Here is a 22,079-nt window from a genome sequence, read left to right as displayed (position 1 = left end):
GACCCCCAAGCGGGCTGAGGCCCCATGTTTGAGAAGCACCGTTTGTATAGTACTCAAATAAAAGTATTCAACTATACTGATTTCGTTTTTAAAATAATATTTTATATTTATACATTATACAGAGGATCCCAAAAGTCCCGCATCAGTATTTCTGCGTGATACATCAACAGATTTAAATTGATTGCAATTCAGTGTGTATATTTTTAAAGGTGCTAAATTGAGTACTTTTTTCACACAGTTTTTCGAATACAAAATAAGAGTACTTTTTACAAGACTGGATACAATATTATTGTGCATACAACGATATTACATGTCATATAGCTACATGACTTAAGGATTTGGTCTCGTAAATCACTCGAAAAACATATTATGCAGAAAGTTAATTCGTACGGTACATCACGCCTTTTCGTGAAGGATGTCGGTTATAATGTTTTTTTGATCGGCCTTTCCGGACTTATACCAGTTATACCACCGGAAAAACAAATCCATCAACGAAAAAATCAACGACACAGTGGGTGTATAGAATATTTATATATGGTATATCGACTATATCGTTCAAGTCAAACACTGCAGGTATACCAATTGACTTAGGTATCTTAAACGGTTTTTTGAGAAAATTCATATCAATACATTTTAATAAGATCAGCGTTGGTTTTTGGTCCATAAAGCATAAGAGGTTGAAGTTGGCATACTATTCGTTTTCTCTCGTCGACTCGTGTGAAACATTACAAGACTGCGTTCATCAGAACCCGTAATATTGTGTAGTAAGCTTTGATATAGGAGTGAGCATTGAGTTATTTGTTTAAAAGAAATAAGAAAAGTTTAACAAAAAAAAACTTTACAAAATGTCGGTCTCGATTAGGAAAGGGTTATAAATCGTGTTTCAAGAGCCAAATATATTACTTCGATTTTAAAGGAGTTAGAGCTTTGTTTCACTTTTAAACTGGACTTAAACATTAATGTAAATACCTAGCGATCTAAATGATGAGCGAAAACATTTTTAGAAAATGTAAATGAAATTGTTAACTGTGGCTGTTCATTTTCATACATATTTTTATTGTTTTTTAATTTTGCAGTTTAGGGATTTAAGAGTAAATTTCAAAACTAAGCTAAAAAGTTTAACTGTTTAAGGTCTCGTTATGTTACATTTTTACAAAAAAAAATTTGAAAAATATATTTAAGCATTTCCGAGGGTCAAATTTTTCCTTTACGGATTAATTTAGGTGTACTCAGGTACTCTACATTTGAATTAAACTCGACTATAATCGTCGAAAATAATACTTGCCCAACTCTGATAATACTATTATAATATACAAGAATTGGTCGACCGGTGGAAAATACTAAATAATATCGAATTCTAGAAGTGGAAAAAATCGTTCACGCCCTATATTCTACGATCGCGCGTGCCGAGCATTCGTGCAAATTGTGTTGCGTGCTCGTTGCGCCGCCGGAAATCGATCGCACCTACTCAATGCATCGATCATCGAGCTCGTAACATCATTATAATTATTATGAATATAATAACGTTTTAGCGTGTACAATAATAATATTACTATCGAGCACTCGTAATGCGCTAGGACGTTAAACGTTTTTTTTTTTTTTTTCAACGCAACGTAATAATACTCTGTGCATAGATTTCGATTAAGATTCAAAAATGACCGCACGACCACCGCCGCGACACGGTCCCGGCGCCGACCCGACAGATCGTAGATCGTTCCCATCGAAATATCGTACGGCATTATTGTGGTGCCGTATACAATACAGGTAATTATAATAATATTGTAATTACCGACGTGTTATTTACTATCGCGATAATGATTCACATCGACGGCCCCGTGGTTAATTAAAATATCGCCGGGCCATTAGAGACGATCACGAGAGCGCTCGCGTTAAAACAATATTATAATAATATTATAGTTGGTATATGCATCCACCATAAATTTATATACGCGATAATAGATGGATCGGGCTTAGCTGTCTGTCATTGCTCATGAGAAAATTGTTTTGTATTTTTTTTTTTTACTAGAGCCTCAACTACCAACGTGAGAAAGCTTAGAATTAATGTAAAAAAGTTGTAGATACAAAATAATTTGTGGATTTTCGAGATTTTGAGTAGGTACTTTTATTACCCGTATATAGTATTCAGAAAAACGAAACTAAATAATGTTGTAACATTGTCTGTGATAGTGTGATGACATTTCATAAACAGTAGTTTGAACATTATTATTATCGCATTACAAACGTCGTGAGTGTGCCTCATCTCATCCGCAGGAAAAAAAAATAATTGTACCTGATTTCCCCCGATATCCGATAATGTGCTAATATAATACCAATTTTGAGAGTAGATAGTTTGGTGTGGAGAAACGCGCCTATATATATATCAGCAGTTGATCCCGTTCACTTTGTTATCCGTTAAAAATGCCAACTCTATAAGAGACTCGATGGTGATAATGCGAGCAGTATATTATGCCTACCTGCTGTGGATTGCGGACCCCACTTTATGAGTACTTTATATAAATAATATGGTTTATTTTTATTTTGATTACTGACACGCCGATGAGCGGCTATATATGCGACTCAGCCACGTTGGTAGGCAATTCAATTGTACGAATGCTTATACCTGATCTGCCCGATGAACCACCGCAGACAACCAATAAACAAAAAAAAAAAATCCAATTTCTACTGAATATATTTATATTTATCCTATAACCAATAGTAACCGTATATAAACAAATATTTCCTTCGTAAATATTAAAATCCATGTTTAAGCAACCCCTCTTCCCCTGGTTGGACCTCTCGGGTCCAATATTACGAATCTAAACCATCCACGGAGTCACCCAAACGCATACAAAAAATTCATTCAAATCGGTCCAGCTGTTTAGGAGGAGTTCAGTGACATACTGACATATACGTGTACAGCGGAATTATACGTATTAAGATAGACCACGCGTGAAAGTGAGATCTAACGGCGGGAATTTATCGGGTTTTTCCTCTCTTTTTGACCACAGTTTGCAGGGTATAAAATAAAATATAATATTATTGTAGCCGGCAGTATATTGTTATATCGTATCGGTGGCCGACCGACGACCGTTTCGCGAAAACCAGTTGTTTATTACGCGAAGAATGTGTAGACGGCGGCGACGACCAACGCAGGTGACATAAAAAAAAAGAAGGGAAAAAATAATGTTAAAAAAATTACAGAAAAAAGTACAAAATATAATCTCTCTGCGCCGCAGCCTTATTAAAAATAATAAGGAACGATATATCCGTGAGGAGGAATCGATCTCGGCCGAGTGCAGTACGGTAAAAAGTAATAATAATAATAATAATAATAATAATAATAATAATGATAATATAAAAACACGACGTAGTTTACTTTAATATTATTTTAACATACGTATTATATTCTTCGTGTGTTTACACACCGATTGTGTACTGAATAATTATACTGTGTCTATTTATTTCGACGAGAAGAAATATATGATATTAATAATATTATAATAACAGTTACGAACGTCGCCCCGGCGTTGTCGCCGCTGGTGGTGTTAACGCTACTAACAATGATAATAATAATAATAATAATAATAATGGACACGAGTGAAAACAAATCGCGACATGTATTTTTTAAAAACCTTCTTTTTTTTGATTTTTTTTATTCCGCCGCCATAACGTCTCAGACGCGCATTTACCCCAACTAATATAATTATAATAATTAATTACACTCGGACGTCTAATGTAGACGAACAAGTTTCTGTGTTATAGAGAGGACCTTCTCGGCCGAAATCGCTGTTTACGATTATGATTTATCGACTACGACTCACGAGTGGCTGCGATTTAATGTCGTCATTCTATCGTATGATTATGTGATTAATTATTATTAATCCCGCGTAAATCGACAGAGAGAAAGACTGCAGTAGTGAGCGTAGTGAGAGTTTTATCAAAACCGCGGACGTCGAGTAGAACTTAATCAGCTGCAAATACGTTCTCGACCGCACTCCGAATTGCAATTATAATAATATATTATTGCCAAAGTAGAATTTTAATTGAAAATTAAATATATTTTATTTTGTGGTTGACATGATTGCCAAAACTATACAGCCAAGATCGAACCATAAATCATATAACGGATACATTTTAATAATATGACACTGCAGTAAGTTGTTCAGTCATTTCGTATAATAATTGTAAATTCGTTACTAAAATAATATAATTTATTTCTGAAATAAAGGCTATTTTAATTTCATTTGATTTAAAAATATTAGAAATTCAACAGTTATAATATTACCTATATTCGTTTTAAGCTGTTTACGACTACTGACAATAAAATTATTTTGAAAATTTGAATTATTGTATTTCAAACCATAAATCTTGTTTTGAAATGAACAATAAACGAGTTTTATTTACGCACGTGTTTGCATATTAATTTAGAATAAAGTAGTTGAAAATCTAACGAATTCCGTATGGATAAAATTGTTTGTTTTATAGTGCAATACGAGTGTAACTGTAACATTTGCGCATACACAGTTGGATAAAATATTTTGTCATTATATTCGAAAAATTTTAACGTTGTCTTTATTACTTGTAGGTACTCTATTACGTTGGTGATTTGACCTATTTAAGATATTTCGCTTCAAAACTGTGCAAAAAGACAAAACAAATTTACAGCACGTATAAGTGGGAGGATCACATCGACTTTGTGCTTATGCAAAAGCAAAATGTGTGTATATAAATTATTATAATCAATACGAGTTGATTCAGTTATATTCATTTTACTGAGTTACGAAACGACGCGATTCCGGAAAAAGAATTATATTTTTTCCTACCTATTGCTTATTATTAAAATGTTTAAAGATTTTTACTCTTTTAAATGATAACGTTAGTTTTTAACCTTTTTTTATTTTGAAGCAGAGTATCATTCGGAGTATATTGACCAGATCTGTAATTTCGAATAAGTATTTTATTATTTATAGCTTATTACTTATAAGTATTTAAAAATTTAATGAGCAGAGTAGTGGTCTAACATTTCGCAGGGTACCTATACCCTTGTACCACTGCACTGCCGCATACCTAAATTGTAAATACTTATAAATCATAAACATTAAACAACTTGTCCAAAGTTTGATTTTTATATAGAACTAAAAAAGATTTCTACTTTAAAAAAAGTTGATCATTCCAATTTATATACATAACAATCTAACAAATTTTTCAAAAGTCTATTTTCTAAGTAAAGTTTATAAAGTATTTAAAACCAAAATAAAGGAACAGTATACATTGATTTTTTATGAATTAAATTGCAATAATAAGCTGCTTGTGTCCTATTAAAACTAGCAAACAACACAACTGGTATGAAAAAAATGTTAGTACATTTTTTTATACCCCCTTCTCATCATCCACGAGAAAAAAATTGTATATATATATATTATTATGAGTATCTATGATAAACATCATATTATAACTATGGATTGAATGTTTTTTTAAATATTTTGGCACGTTATAGGTTACTCGAGGTTTTATAACGTTACTGAAGCTTCAAACTCTGCCATATAATCATATTATTACAAAATATAATATTATGAACGACATTATTTGCGTCCGATGATTTCAAGGCTGTCGCGGAGCCTTTCGTTCCGGAGAAAATGTCACACGATTTTCACATTTCAACAGTGCAAGCATTATACAGCGAAAAACATTAATGGCTTATCATGTTATTTTTATTATTATTATTATTGTGCGTCAGACCATTGTTTTCGAGCGCATAATATTGATAATATACACCGCGGCTGGCAGCTGGGAAGTGAGTTATTGCCGACCATTTGTCACTTTTTTTAAAATTCATGTTATTTGGATTGTATATCCGGATTGACGACACCTGCAGGAGTTATGCTTATCAACTCGCCGCAAAACGTATACTTGACAGATGTTTACGTAATAATACATCACATAATAATATGATGATATTATAACGATCGGAATGTCGGCACGTATCAACGAGACCTCTGGGAGCTCATCGCTGGAGTCGTCATCGTCGCGGTCGTTTCTCGGCTATTATATGTATCTGACGAAGTTCTAGGGGGGGGGGGTCCAAATTAAAAATAAAAATCCTTCTATACTCTAACCGTGTGGGTACCTATATACACCACGACGAAACGGTAATCGTGTGAGTAGACAATATCATCGATGTGTAAGGAGAGTGATAGCGTGGTGATATGTATTTTATTACTCTTTTTGATTGCATTTCGTCTATGACCTAACAGCGGCAATTACCAGTTTCCCAAAAAAATGTTAAACTGTCGTTTTCGAAAATATTATAAAAAAGGTTTGATTCTCTTCCCTGTCAACTAACCGGCTGGGTAGGTTGATCTACTATATTACTACTAAATGCAGAATCCACGATGAAACGAAATTGAATGTTAGATTAAGTTAGTTAAATTGAATGTGTTGATACCAAGATATTTTATAATTTATCCCAATCGATTGCAAAATTATAAATAATTATTTTTAAACAACTAGTTAAGGAAATCGAACTGACTGCTAAAAAAAGCATACAATTACCAACATATTAGTACATGGCATTTTTAAATAAAAAAAGAATTCGGGTCCTGGTTTTGGATATTGGATTTTTAAGTATTTTTAGAGGTGTATTGGCCCCATAATACACCATATGTAAGTATCACATATTATATTGATTAATGGTGGTATATTATTCATCTATTTAATCAATGTATTTATTTTGTGTAATAATATTCGTCGCGACAACAAGTATATAATAACATATATTTATTATATTATTATACATATTATATTACATCGAATAATCGCGCATACCGTTAAAAACCACACCGATGACGTCCGCCATACATAAACATTATTTCATATTATTATTATTATTATTATTGCCGACCGACGTCATATAATAATATTTATAAATATATTATAATATAATAATAATAATATAGTCGTCCAAACGATTTATGTGCTTGAGATCCGCTGGCGACGAGTGCGCGAAAACACACCTAAGGGGCTTAGCAGGGTGCTATTATACTGTATGCATACGCGAATCGGTACTGTTATTTTAATATAATACCTACCTACCTTTACCTACCCATACTTATATGACATGGAGTATCGGACGAAAACCCGCGATCTTATATTATATATTATTCTTGTACGTGATATTATGCAAATCGAAAAACAGCTCACCCGAAACGTCGACTGCGCGTGCGGTCTTATATTTTCGCCTCACGAGTGCATACCGGCGTTATACCGGGTTAACGAGTACCTACCACCGACCTATATGTATACCTACCTCCACATACCTACCGGTAATCAGTAACCAGACGACGGCTACCCGCGCTCCCGTCCCGCCGCCAATTTGCAGCCAAGTGCAAACTACGGGGTGTTTGTGCAGACCAACGGCCGAACAAATCGCTTTTTAATAACTCTATCACCGGGCACGCACCCAAATACCGGCGACCGCGCGATTGCATTTGCATAATCGCGGCCTGCCAATCGGCCGACAAATTGCCGGCCGTCGTTCGATTTATGAGCTGAAAATAACATAATAATATAAAAGAAACGGACCGCGGAGAAGCAGCGGAGCAAAAAATGTACTCATAATACCATATATACGTATATACATATACAGGGTGATTCAACATTTATGGTACAGCTATTTTATCATATAAATATTGAAAATAGTGAAAAATATATGATACAAAAGTTTTTTCGTTTAGAGTCAAATATTATGATTTCATAATTATTGTATAACTGTTTACAATATTTTTAGGGGGGGGGGGGGGTTAGCTTTAGAACTTATACTTTTTTTGCAGACATGATGCGAAGACATTTTTTTAATACATTTTAGTGCACGAATAACATTAGTTAATGCGAAACTCAATGCTTGGAGCTACTAAAAAAAATATATAGGTTTCCATTTGAATTTCTAAAGTTGACCCCCAAAACTGTCCTAAAATATTGTAATCTGCAGTTATGAAATCATAATAGCTGTTTCTAAATCAAAAAACTTTTGTATTAGATATTTTTCATTATTTTCAATATTTATATGATAAAATGGCAGTAAAATTCATACCGAATCTCTCTGTATAATACTGATATGTATTGACGAGCGAAAAACACGTCGGTGACCCCGGGGTGAATTCCCGATCAAAAAAAGCTCCGACACCTATTTGTTGTATTTCGCCTACTATCACCCGATGAGCGTGATTAAATTCATTATAATAATATAATATCGCGAGCAAGCGTAAAATTCGAATATGGTTAAAAGAATAATTATTAAACTCCGCTGATGGGTTTCAATCAGAATCCGCGTGTATGTGTGTGTGTGTGTGTGTGTGTGTGTGTGCGGGTACGTCAAAATCGATATTTCGAATACCCATCAGCGCTGTGTATAATGTGCAAATGCAATAACACGAAATATTTATGCAACCCCACGCGTCAGGTTTTATAATTAAATTTACCTACAGTATATTAAGAGACCGGTATTAATAATGAAAAATTAAAATTAAAATAACCATAATATTATTATGAATGACCGCGATTCTTGCATCGTCGCATCGCACTACAGAAATTAGTTTTGCATCATATACGTGTCCGACCAATAAGGCTAAAATGATTTTGTATAATATAAATAAATAAAATATTTTACCCACCTTTAATAAAATGTTATTTTTTAATAATTATAAAAGTACACATATTATAAAAAACACGATTTTAAACACAAAACTATTACTAAATTATTTTGCATCTTAATCGACCCACTTTTACCACTAATTTCGCAGACTTAGTGAAAAAGAATTTCGTATAATAAAAATATAAAATTAAACAGTTTAATTTACTAAATTGATATAATTATGTTATTATAAAATAATATCCTCATAATATTTTAATAACACGTCTAAGAAAATTGTTACCTTCCATAAAACTATAAAATTATAATAGCTGTTCGCTTAATTAAATTTGTAAAAATACAAACATATAGATATGGATAGTAGCTGTAGATAATTAGTGGTACATATTATTTAGAAAAAGAACATTTTAAATTTTTATCTCAATATTTTTGTGCAAACACACTTTAATCGCAATGCGGAACTTGATGTCATCGGTTAGATGATTACTTTGAATACATTGACTTTTATAAATGCCAAATTAAATCAGTTTTTGAAATGGATTCCAATGAGATTTGTTAAATTACCATTTTGAGAAAATGTTTAAAGACGTATGTCACGTGAAACGGGTTTCCCTCGGCTCGGGACTCCATTTATACATTTAAATTTTTACGATGAATAAATAATTATGTATCTATGTTATACATATACATAATAGATACCCATATATATGTTAAATTCAAGTATATAACCATTTTGCTTAAGCCTTTATTATTTTCACTTAAATTACCTGTTTAGTATGAATAACTAATTAACAAGTGGACATATATTATAAAATATACAATATATACATAGGTATTTAATATATACCTACTGTATGTGTATATGAAAAGAACAATCAAATAAGATGTGTTTAACAAGCAATGCTTATTTCCAAGTAAATTAACGTAAATTATTAAGTTTGACAATGATTAATGACACAAAACTACACCAGAATATATTATATAGGTGTATACGATAAAAAAAATAATTCAATTATTTGTAAAAATTATCTTATTGCGATTGTAATTATGTAAGTACTGAAGAAAATATACATTGCATATTTTAAACAATATAGTTTGATGATTAATACTTCGATTTGAAGTTGAAGGTTTTTCAAAAATTACCAAAATAATTCGTTTAATTTTAATTATTTGATTTGAGTCTTTTATGAAAAGTTTTCTTTACAAATTTAATGAACCATATTCCCAAACTTAAATAAATTATATTTTGTATGAAATAATTTTATTGATTTAATACAATTTGTATTTAATAATGTACTTTTAAGATGAATAGTTCAAATAGCTTACATATTAATTTAATCAGAGTTATGGCGAGTTCGTAAATTAATTAATAATATTTTTACTACCTACCTACCAAATAAGTATCTCGCTTTCCGCACATCATTAGAATAAAATTAAACTATTCTAGTCGGGCTATATATGTTATATGGCCTACGAGTATGTTGTGTATAAAATATATAAATTATTTTTTTAGAACTTATTCCAACACGGTTTTAATTAAAACAATATTATAAACGTCAGAAAATATACAATGTACCTATACATCTCCGTATAACCGTAACGAGTTACCATGTTATTATATTAAACGTCGTTTAATAAATAGTAATTTATGATAAAGCTCTTGAAACCATAAATCTATTAGTTCATATTTGAATGGATAACTGTAGTGTACTATTATTAGTTCTTATATTTAAACATTTATGTTTTTTTTTACATAATACAGTGTTTTTAAATTGACCAAACATTAATAAATTATCTCTCCATTGAAATACGAAAAATTATACGGTATCGTAAAATTGATTTATATACCTACCTACTTTTTGTTAATATTAATATTAATATTTTTGTTTTTTCGCCAATAAACCTATTATTAAAATGAAATTATCTTTTAAATGTTTTTTTATCCAGATTGTAAGAAGTGTGACATTTTAGGGAGTGTACCTCACTCCATATACAGCTTTATCAATTTATAGCTGTATCAAATTGGTAATTCAACACCCCCCCCCCTTGTTTCGTATAACTATAAGTTTATAGTTATGCACATTAGGTACATGCAATTTGTCAAAAATAATTACTCCAAACTACACAAAAACCATGATAACAAAATACAAAACGAACCCACTTCGATAACGAATATTCATATATTATTATTATAACTCATTTTTCCTAACAGCGGTTACCAGGTATACCTGTATAATACTATATGAAATCGTAGTATTTGGTCGGATTCAAGAGGATGAAAAACGAGTAATCGGAGTACTTAAACTGCAATTTGGGTGCTTTGAAATTGGCGATTCCATTATAAGAACCATTATACGAACACCTATTATTTGTGATTTCGTTGTACGAAGAGCTGTTTCTTATACGAGTGGGCGTATACAGTTATCGCGTTACTCGTCGTTGTCGTCGCGGTAATAAATTAAGTGCTTTTTTCGTGTTTCGTTTTGCCCCCCAGACAGTCGTGTCGCCTGTCCGACGGTTGTTTTTCATATCGCTCCGAATTAACTCCGGAAAGAAAACGCAAATATTTTGAATGAAAAAAAAAATAATGATCAAAACACAACACCTCTGGAGAAAGAATTTAATTAACGCGCTTTACACGCTGTAACACACTGTACACGGTTTAACAAATTGTATAACTGCAACTGCTATTATAATTACTATCATCGCAGCTGCAAGTCAGTGGTCGGCGTACAAAGTTTTGTTGACTATAAGACGGAGCAGCGACAATAATACGCGAGCGGCATACGATGCGCAGCCCAAACAGAAAAGGCGAGGTCGTGTGCTCTGTTGCAAAATTATAATAATAATAATAATAATAATAATAATAATAATAATAATAATAAAACATAATATTATAATAAACCACAACACAATCGCGTTGTCCATTGCAATATAATATTATAATAACCACCACCACCGTTACAACACAACGCCTACGTCAGTATGTAATACCATCACGTCTTCGTTGTATATTGGTACATATTCAGCTGGATACCTATACATGTACTATATAGTGTCACGACGACGACGACGACGACGACGACGACGACCGGGTGATGGAGGCAACAGGTCTGAACACATTACATCGAGTACCTACGTGTGTTGTATATCGGGGTGTATATCTGGAAGACACGACATCATATAATATGAAATATTTTTCATTTCATTCCAGTACACATATATATTGTAAAATCCTTTATACCGTGTGAAAAGATTAACGCGGGGAATTAATTATTTCAAAAACTATCAAGTTTTTAGAAAATATTATTTTAAGTCTTTAAAACAGAATATAAGTAAATAAATGTATTATGTCGTTATTCAAAAGCGTTTATGAAACTCTAAAAAAATTAAAACGATAAAAATAGTAAAAATCAAATTTTAATTCAAAAACATTGTTTCCTCGCGACCTGAGATTTCGCAAAAATTATTAATTTTCAAAAGCCTTAGTGTTTTTTGATGAGTGTCTTGCCTACGCTTTACCGATCACTTCGTATACGTCATACAGGTCGGTAAATATATAATATACTGCAGTACAGGACTTATATACGTGTTGGGTATAGAGGTATACGCGCTCACCTAGATACATATGTATGGTATGTTATTATCGAATATACCCATGTCTTAAGTACCTATACATGTAGGTACGTCGATTTTACCACTATCCTCTATCTACGTTCGCCAAAGAATTCATAACACCCGTATTATAATATAATATGATGCGTACTTGTATAGCCGAAACGCGTTTCGAGAGACATTAATATAAACACTGTTCGCCACACACGATCGCGAGCGCCCGCTCGTAACGACCGGCCCGAGGCGAGAGGATTTTCAGAGTGTGATAACTGCAGATAATTAATAGAAGCGGAATAATAAGTACTTGTACATCGGGTAGGTATGGGTGCCACTCGTCCGTAATAGATGGAATCGGATTCGGGAATCGGTTCCGAATGCTCGTCGGCAGCCGCATATAATCATATTATTATTATTATAATGGTCGATCGTATATGCGGCGGGTACCCCGGTGCAGCGGTGATGCGGCCCCTCCGGGCGCGCGCGGTCTCCCCAGTAGTGCTGCGGCTCGCGTTAATAATAATTAGTCGTCGTCGTCGTCGTCGTCGTCGTCGTCTTCGTCGTTCGAACCGTTCTCCGGTTCAGCCGTTAAATATAATTATGACAATAAAGAAAAGAGAAAAACCGAAAGAAAATGAGCGAAACGCAACGATATAGCATTCATAATGCGCCGGGGCCCCTGAGCTGATAGCGCGCGCTTAAAACCCGGCACGATTGTCCGGATCGATAGAAATCTAAACGATCCTTAATTATTTCTATACCCTCTCTTATTATTTATACGCACGACAGCTACGTATATTATATGCAGTGAGGTACCTGTATGGCTGCATATGAGCGTATAATATAATAATATCGCAGTCGGCCCGACAACGACGGCGGCGGTCCGTGATTATTATTATTATTATTATTATCGTCATCGGTCAAGTCGGTGTTTCCATTTAGTTTGAGTTTTTTTTTTTTTTTTTAATTTTATCGCGGGTTTGTTTCCGATCGTGTTTTCGCGCAGGCCCTACAGTGGTCGCCTCGACCACCATCGCTGCCGCCGCCGCCTCGCGCGGATAAAATGTATATTATATTATGTATACCTATATACGATATCGATCGACGAAATACGGCGGCGTATATGTACCTACCTATCTGCGGGTGTATAATAATCATAATAATAATAATAAGGCATGCCCTTGTTGTATTAAGATACGCGTGCAGCATGTATAGGTGTCCGTATTTTTTACAATATTATTATAGGTATACCTTGCCCGTCTATAAATTACGACTAATCGTTCGATCTCGCGGTCAGAAAGTGTTTACACACATATCGGACGCAGCGCGAGTCACGTCAGGAGAGTAGGAAAAAAAATCACGTGTAATAAATCGTCTGCAGCCATATTATTACGCGCCCGCTGATTGATCGCCGATATCAACGGTTACCGCCATGTCGGGGGGGTAAACGCTCTTATTATTATTATTATCATTATTTTATTTTCGTTATAATATTATGTATCCAGGTTGATCTGCGCGAAATGAATAACAAACTCCGGGACTGAAATATTATTTTATTCTTTCAGCCCTGGCAGGTTATAATATACATAGTAAATTGGCGTCGAGTTACCTACATCAGTATGTGAGCACGGCACAAAGTCGTTGTGTGCGTCTGTAATTAAATCGCCGTTTCCCGTGACGTACATCAAAATCATGTCACGGTAAAAAAAAAATAAATAAATAATTTAATAAAAACACACATACTTAAGCCAATCGTATTCATAAATCTAAAGTCCTGCGAGCACGGGCGAGCTGGGAGAGGAGGGGGGGGAGAGCCTCCAGGATGTAAAAGAAAATCCAGTAGTTGTTGGTATTAACACAGGCACTCCTCAGCTACCAACCTATCTATGTTTGTATGTGCGAGTGAAGAAAAAGAAAAAAAAACGTAACGAGCAGTTTGCACTATGAGAAAATCCGATTAAAACGGGTACTACACGTCTAGTTAGTTAGATTGGATTAGTATATTTCGTGCACCAAAAAAAGGTGTAATAGTCGCTCGGTTTCATTTAAGTGCATAACATAGTTAGTCCTATTATGAATAATGCATTCGGTTAATTATTGTTGAAATGCTGTTTATCTAGGTAGGTACCTATATCATGATGGGATGCAAAACCTGCAGCGTTCTCGTTTCTCACGGACTGGACTTGTTATAATTCCGACGTGTATGATATTTGAATTAAGAGTTTTTATTTTTTGAGCCATCGCTGCAGCGAAGTCACACGGATGGCTTAGGATTTCAGAATTTTATTTTTATTTTCGGTTTTAGAAATCCGGAAACGAAATCACAATACTTTAACAGAGATAATATTATATATTTAAATATTTTATGTTATCCGCTGGTAACTTAAAAAACAAAATCTAACACAAACAAATTATTAAGCAATAAGTGGTGCAAACAATTCAACATAATTGGACAATGGTATACTTTTTAAGTAAAACATTTAAACTATTTCAGTCCGAAAATTAAAAAAAATATCATAAGGCTTTCACCCCCAAAAGTCTCGTGTAAATTATAATACTGTACACATATGAGTTTTATTACGCCACTGCTGCGACGTAAAACATCATTTTATTCGGTTAATTTCTTTTTGAATTCAAATAACTAGGTATGTCCAAAAGTTTAGTTGTACCAACACACGCCAATGCTATGATTGGTATTATATAATATGCAGCTCGGGGCTCAGGGCGAAACTTGTACTGATATGCATAGCGCGTAAACGAAATTACCATGAATAATTGTAAATAACAATATACTTAATAAATAATATCATATTAATATGTATGCATGTTAGCAATTTAACATTTAAGTGCAAAACCATTGTGATTAATTATTATTCATATTTATGTCTACTTAGCTAATTTATGACCATAGCTATACCTACGTCATTTTTTAATACTCTACGATATTGTGGACTTGAACTTATAACAGTTGAGGACCGGATCAGTTTTGTGAAAGGTTGAGCTGGTATGTGAAATTAGACTTCAAATATGCATTAAAATATAATATTATACTTAGATAATGGGATTTTAATACGCTATAATTATCATGTATCATAATAACGTAATAAATACGTAGGAATATATGGAGATTTTCATTTTTTCTTCTTCTTTTTCTCTATCACTCTCTCTCTCTTTCTCCGTCAAACCGTCTCTCGTTCTCCGTATAATTATTACAAAATCAAATTTATTGTGATATTCAAATCAGTGGATAAGCCCTTCAATTATAATTCAGTTCATTTATTAATTTATTAATACTACATTATATGCACTCGTATAAATATGTCAAAAAAAGCTACCGATACGGCAATATAGAAGTATATATTTAAAGAATGTGTATACACGCGCGTGTAATGTATATATAAATATAATTATAATGAATAATTATATATTACACATTTAATATTATATTATTTATTATGTCAGTCGTGGTGGTGGTATCAATTGTGGTGTAGGTATACGATAACGGCTGAAAAAAAATATCGTCAGTCATATAAAATGCATAATAGGTATATAGATTATGACATTACGGATTACAATTAATTATGTAGGTACAACCCATTAATAATTGCAATACAATATTGCCATTATGAAATGTGAAATCGCATATATCTTTAAAAATTACTCTGCTGAAATAAAACAACAAATCACCTTACACGAGTAGTGACGTAGTTATTGTGCTCGTTGAAAATGTATCTATATATAATATAATATAATATAAAGAAGTACACCGTGTGTACACGGCACGTGAACATAATATTGTCTATTTTACCATCTCATATATTATAATAGCAGGGAAACGTCATTTACGGCATTACAATGAACTTTGAAATTTACATTATCTACAAGTGGTCAAATGTCATTCAATCGTACCTATACATAAAAAACATAATACTCTAGCCTGGTATATACATAATATAGGTATACACTATATATACATCATATGTAGGTGCCTATAGATACCAACGCAATGTCTTCGTGTACAGCAGGTATCGTGCCAAGTTTGAAATATCATACAATAATAATATACAATGATATATAAGTATACTGCGCATTAAACGAAATTCGTATAAAATCGATTCGAACGATAGTCTGCAGTGTACTGCCGTACAATAAATCATATAAATATATGATGATTTCAATATCTATAAATGGTGTGACTAAAAATGCTATACATAATATTATTATAACAGTAGTTATGACTTATATGGCGTATTATATCCAGCACAATTAATCGTACGGAGTTCTATATGGTTAAAAAGACTGAGTATACCTACCACAGGGCATAGAGATACCTGCAGCTTTGATGATGTAAATTAAACGATTTTTTATTTTAAAAGAGTATTTACAATTTATGATTATTCGAGGTGTAATAATCAAATTAGACAACGTTATAAATATAAAATACAACAAAGACACATGTGTGATGAGGAAGGCCATACAGCGAAAGAACCCACAACGTTATTAATTATTATTTATTTATTTTTTGTAATTAATCATGTTTGGTTAATTTACCGATTTAAGCGTCTAGCTGACAGATCCCGACACCACTTTCTTTGGAGTGGACAAGAGGGATGTTCAGGGAGTGAATTGGATGCAAGTTCAGCTATTTAAGGTTCGAACGAGTATGTAATTTGGAACGAAATGATTTATATTGTTCTGTGGCTAATTGATTTACTGCAATTCTATGTTTCAAATTAATTCTGAAGTGTGCAATCAGATACATATCACGATGGCGCAGAAGAGATAATATAATAATATTATACACTATAATGCGCGTTTCTATTGGTCCGATTTCTAATTAAATCCGATACGCAATTTTACGTTTTTGGACGACGTCCGCAGCAAATTCCAGTAGCAGCGAGACGTTCTCCCCCCGAACTTCTTCCTCCACCCCATCGAACGGCCGGCCAAGACGTGAGCGATCAAGAAAATAAAAATGGGTTACCCCATTGAAATTCTCTGGTGCGTTTTGACGGCACGTCACGTATACGTCGTAAACCGATAAGGTACGAGGGACGAAGAGCGCGGGCTAGCAGATAGGTACACAATATAATAATAATAGTAGTAATAATAACATGTGATATAACGAACAGAACCGAATTAAAAAAAGAAAAGAAAAAAAGATTGCGTACCTACGAATAACACTAATAAAAAATAATAAGTTGGAAAAAACAAATGAACTATAGAGAAGAGGACCCATATACCTACACGTGCGCGGATGCCATCGCGGTAGCACTCGCTCGCGTTATTCGTGAGGACAGCGAGTGTTGGTGGGTAGGCAGGTTGGTAGATATATATACAATCGCGTAGATTTCCGATGTACCTACACGTCGTATAATATGACTGTAATGCAATTACACGCGGTGGAGGAGACCCTACATAATAATATAATATTCTACGCCGTAGTAGGTACGTATACTCGGAATAAATCTATACTTATGGTCTGCAATAGAAAATAAGAAATATGTACGCATTGTAATATGTGTTATACGGTGACGGCGACTATGCGACCGTTAATCAGATTATATACACGCACAAGAGATACTATAATATGCGTTGATATTGTATAAAATAACGAATACTAAAAATGGACGGCTGCAGTTGACCACACACGTTTACACAAACGAATAATATAGTGTACAATGCGATAATATGTGTAGGTATAAATTATTATTCGTTATTAACAAGCGAGCGTGATGCCCTGCAACTGTACAATTAAACACAAAATACATATTAATATTAAGTCTACAGAAAAATTAAACTTAACAGACTCTGTTGGTCTCATGTATTATCAGTATACTATTTCTTATACATGATAGTAGAATAATTATGCCTCTAAGGAAAAGGGTGGGGTGCTCATTGGTCAGACACATTAGCAGTAATTATTCTTATCGTATAATAATAATATGTATAACGGGGAAAGGAATGGCAGAGGGAAAACATAATATGATCGAAAGGAATTAGGGGAAACTCTAAAGTCGATTTGTGAAAAGATGAGAGAAGGTGAGCATCGTCGATAGGTATATCGCATTTTATTGATTTTCACGGGAGAATACAGAGACGGGTGTCACTCTTCGATTTTCCAAAGAGATAAGTCCAATCCGATTAAATACCTACAGGTATCATAATCGCGTCTTAAATACACGGGGAGGCATAAACAAATGTGTCTGTATAAATTATAAAAGCTCAAACCCACGTCGGTTTACTCGTCTACACGTGTTTTTGTACCATGTGTGGTTTTAGTCGTTGATGAATAAAAATCGCGTTATATTTTGCATAATAATATTGTATGTGCAGTGCACCTACGCATATCGCAGCGGGAAGGTGATAAATTTGTTTTGTTATTTCGTTGTATAGTGTCAATCTGCAGGGATATAATATACACACGTAATACTCCATGCATTATACATATACGATATACCTACATGGCTACATCATATATTCTCGTTTACGAGACATGCGCTACTATTTTGAGCATACCAGACCACGCGTTGGGTTATAAAAACTACAATTGATAAGTGATACCACTCGACTTTATGTTAAACCATTATTGATGAAATAATATTTACAATATAGTCGCGTTGCCGGATAAATACGCGTTGGTTTCGATATTTAGCTGTGAGCAGACTGCGAACACATTTCGGCACATTACTAAAATAATATTATATTATTTAAAAATTGTATTAATATTATAATTTTATTTTGACTCTTTTACATTTTATTATCGTGTGGTCGATACCAGCACTATATGGGCCGGCGATATGTGGGCAATAACGTCAGTGGTGAGTTCTCTATAGGCGCGCTATCTCTATCTCTCTCTCTCTCGCTCTCTCTTTGTGTCTATATCGTATAGACTATATATGAAACGAGATCAGTGTTTTCAGGGCAATTACATTCAAACGGCCTATACGGCGCATCTCTGCACCATCGACGTCGACCGCAATTACATGTACCTACCTGGGTAACTATAAACATACATGCATACATTGTATAATATGTTTAAACGGGTGTACCGGGTATTAAAGCTGGTATACATGCCATGCACGGCCGCTATGTGTATAATATTTTAGTCGGTATGCGTCGACACTAATAACGCGTAATAATCGTTTTCGACTTGTGTTTTGTTTCACGTTTCGAAATAATATCATAATATATTACTCGCGCATCATCGGCATTTAATATAATATACCTAATAATTTCAAATCCGAACAACGACGGCGTCGTTCGTATATGATGTAAAAATTCTCGCAATATTATTATTTTTTTTTTTTCATACACACAACTCTATATACTTATATTGCAGCCTATACGGAGAATAGTTGGTAAAATAACGGGTTTTTCAAATGTCCTCCGTTTATAGTATACTTTTATCTGCACCGTATTGTATTGGATTTATAATAATATGACGTTATAGTATGATGTATTTAATTTTAATACGATTTTTTGCCAAGAACAGGAACCCACGTAAACATGTTTTTATTGTAAATACTATACTCGTATTAAAATATATGACTTTATTATAAATGTTTCAGTTAGGTACCTACCTATAATACCTAATAAGAATACTTATAGTTTTCGTATACTGATATTTTTAAAGTATAATATATACAATATACGCATATAAGATACGTGTTATATACAACGTGGTTTTGTGTAAGGCGTACCAATAAATTGCTAAAAACTAAACTGGCCGATCATTTTTTTTTTTTTAGACATTGAAGATGATTATCTATCCATACACATATTATGTATAGGTACATATATAGGAACAAATAGTATTATTATTATAATATAAATACTTTTAAACCAACGCAATATGTGGATTACGTTGGATTTGCAAATTCAAGACATTTATGTTTAAACTGTATAGGTACCTAGTATTTTAATTTTATAAATTATTATGTATCCATGGATAATGCATTATCATTATCTATACCACATGAACATACTGTTATGTTGGAATATGTATAAGGCAAGAACGAGAGTTGCGACGAAGATTGTGCTGCAAGTTATTATATGTATATTATACACCTTAAATATACCAATCTGCAGACTTTAACGGTAGGCCGTTAAGTTGACGGCATATTGTTTGTATGGTGAATGGTATTGATTTGAACGTTAAAATGGCGTGGAATCATATAACTATAATGTTTTTATTATATAGGGGTAGCCAAATAGACAACCGTAAGAGTCTTAGCGTACCTTAGGTATAAAACATTTTTTTCGTGATAACGCGTTAAAGTCTCCGATACATATTATAATATTATATTATAATATGGGAGTGTAACGCGCACAATATGAGAGGTCTTAACCGCAGCTGTTACAGTGCTGTATACAGAACAGTGCATGTTCTGTCTGGTTATATAACCAGAGTTACAAAAAGGTACATACATATACCTAATAGTATGTCGAACCAAATATCATTACTCATTAGAAATATGATTTATTAGTGGGTAATAATAATAATAATAATAATTATATTATAAAACTACGTATTGCTATAAACATCAGCATCACGTTTGATGGGAATATATAAAGTATTTAATATGGACTCATATTCAACGGACTACGAAGATGGAGAATTAAAATTCATGTATACACTAAATAGTCGTACGAGACACTGACGTCGCACACGAGGCTGTTACAAAAAAAATTTGCTCAACTCCTACGCGCAACTTCGTGTACCTACGTATATACCTACATCAGACGAGATCGTATCTCCAATCCGGTAATAACTGCAGTGATATTTTAGTCGACATCTTGGGACCAAAGAAGTGTGAAATCGATAATAAATTATTTAATGAGTTTATCAAGTTATAAATGGTTTTTTGTTTATATTTTGTGTTTAGATAACACACGAAATTATGCCACCACCTACACACCAAAGTTGCGCGTACTGTCCTCGCTTCAGAAACGATCAAACGATCCGTATTATTATAATAATATAGACGTATTATTATATATTAAATTAGGAGTTGTGGACTCCTATGGAGTGATTCTCTCGACTAAGTGTTACGGAGCAATATAATATAATCGACCTATCTGAGGAATATAATTTCGGGTCGATTATATACATTTATAGGTAGCGCGATGTTATATAGTAATTATATTGCAAAACGTCCGAAATCGATTACGAATATTAATTTCGCACGGCCTTACGCACTAAGCGCGTCAGTCACACCTACACACATATTATATAGGTACACGCACACGTTTACAATATGTTTTATATATACGCCGCCAATTGTAATTTGCATATTTTTGCATAATTATCCGTTAGTAAATCGTTTACCGATATATTTTAACGTTAATGACAGTTAAACATAATATAATAATATAATACATTATGGTATTATCATAATGGAAATGAACAACACACAACGACGGTCCGTCGTATCGCGCAAATGTTTACTCATGCTGTTGCGCAATAATAATACTATGTATAAATGTATAATAGCAATAACTATATTATTTTAAGTACGTCTTGAAAGTTCAATTGAACACGATTTGACGATATAATGGAGTATAATACGCAACACGGTATCTATATGTATATATTATTATTTTAATCGAATGGAAATGAAATTATTCAAACAGTGACTGCAAAAATCGCATCGAGCATATGTGTAATCATATATATTATAATATATTATATAGTACGCCGAGTGGTATTGAAACAATGCTCGTGCAGACGGGAAAACAGTTTCGGCAACAGCACCTATATATAGGTATAAAGGCATTCACGAAATGGGAACGGTCAAATAATAAGAATAATAATATA

At 33.2% G+C, this 22,079-nt stretch overlaps 1 protein-coding gene across 1 annotated transcript in view; it reads right to left on the bottom strand.

Annotated features, from left to right (window-relative positions):
- LOC111041473 (inositol-trisphosphate 3-kinase B-like) overlaps positions 1–22,079 on the bottom strand; it is a 125,774-nt gene that overhangs the window by 86,297 nt on the left and 17,398 nt on the right. The gene's annotated exons all lie outside the window — the stretch shown is intronic.

This window comes from Myzus persicae, unplaced genomic scaffold (genome assembly GCF_001856785.1).
Source record: "Myzus persicae strain clone G006 unplaced genomic scaffold, MPER_G0061.0, whole genome shotgun sequence".
Taxonomy (NCBI): domain Eukaryota; kingdom Metazoa; phylum Arthropoda; class Insecta; order Hemiptera; family Aphididae; genus Myzus; species Myzus persicae.
This window is presented reverse-complemented; position numbering and strand designations above follow the sequence as displayed.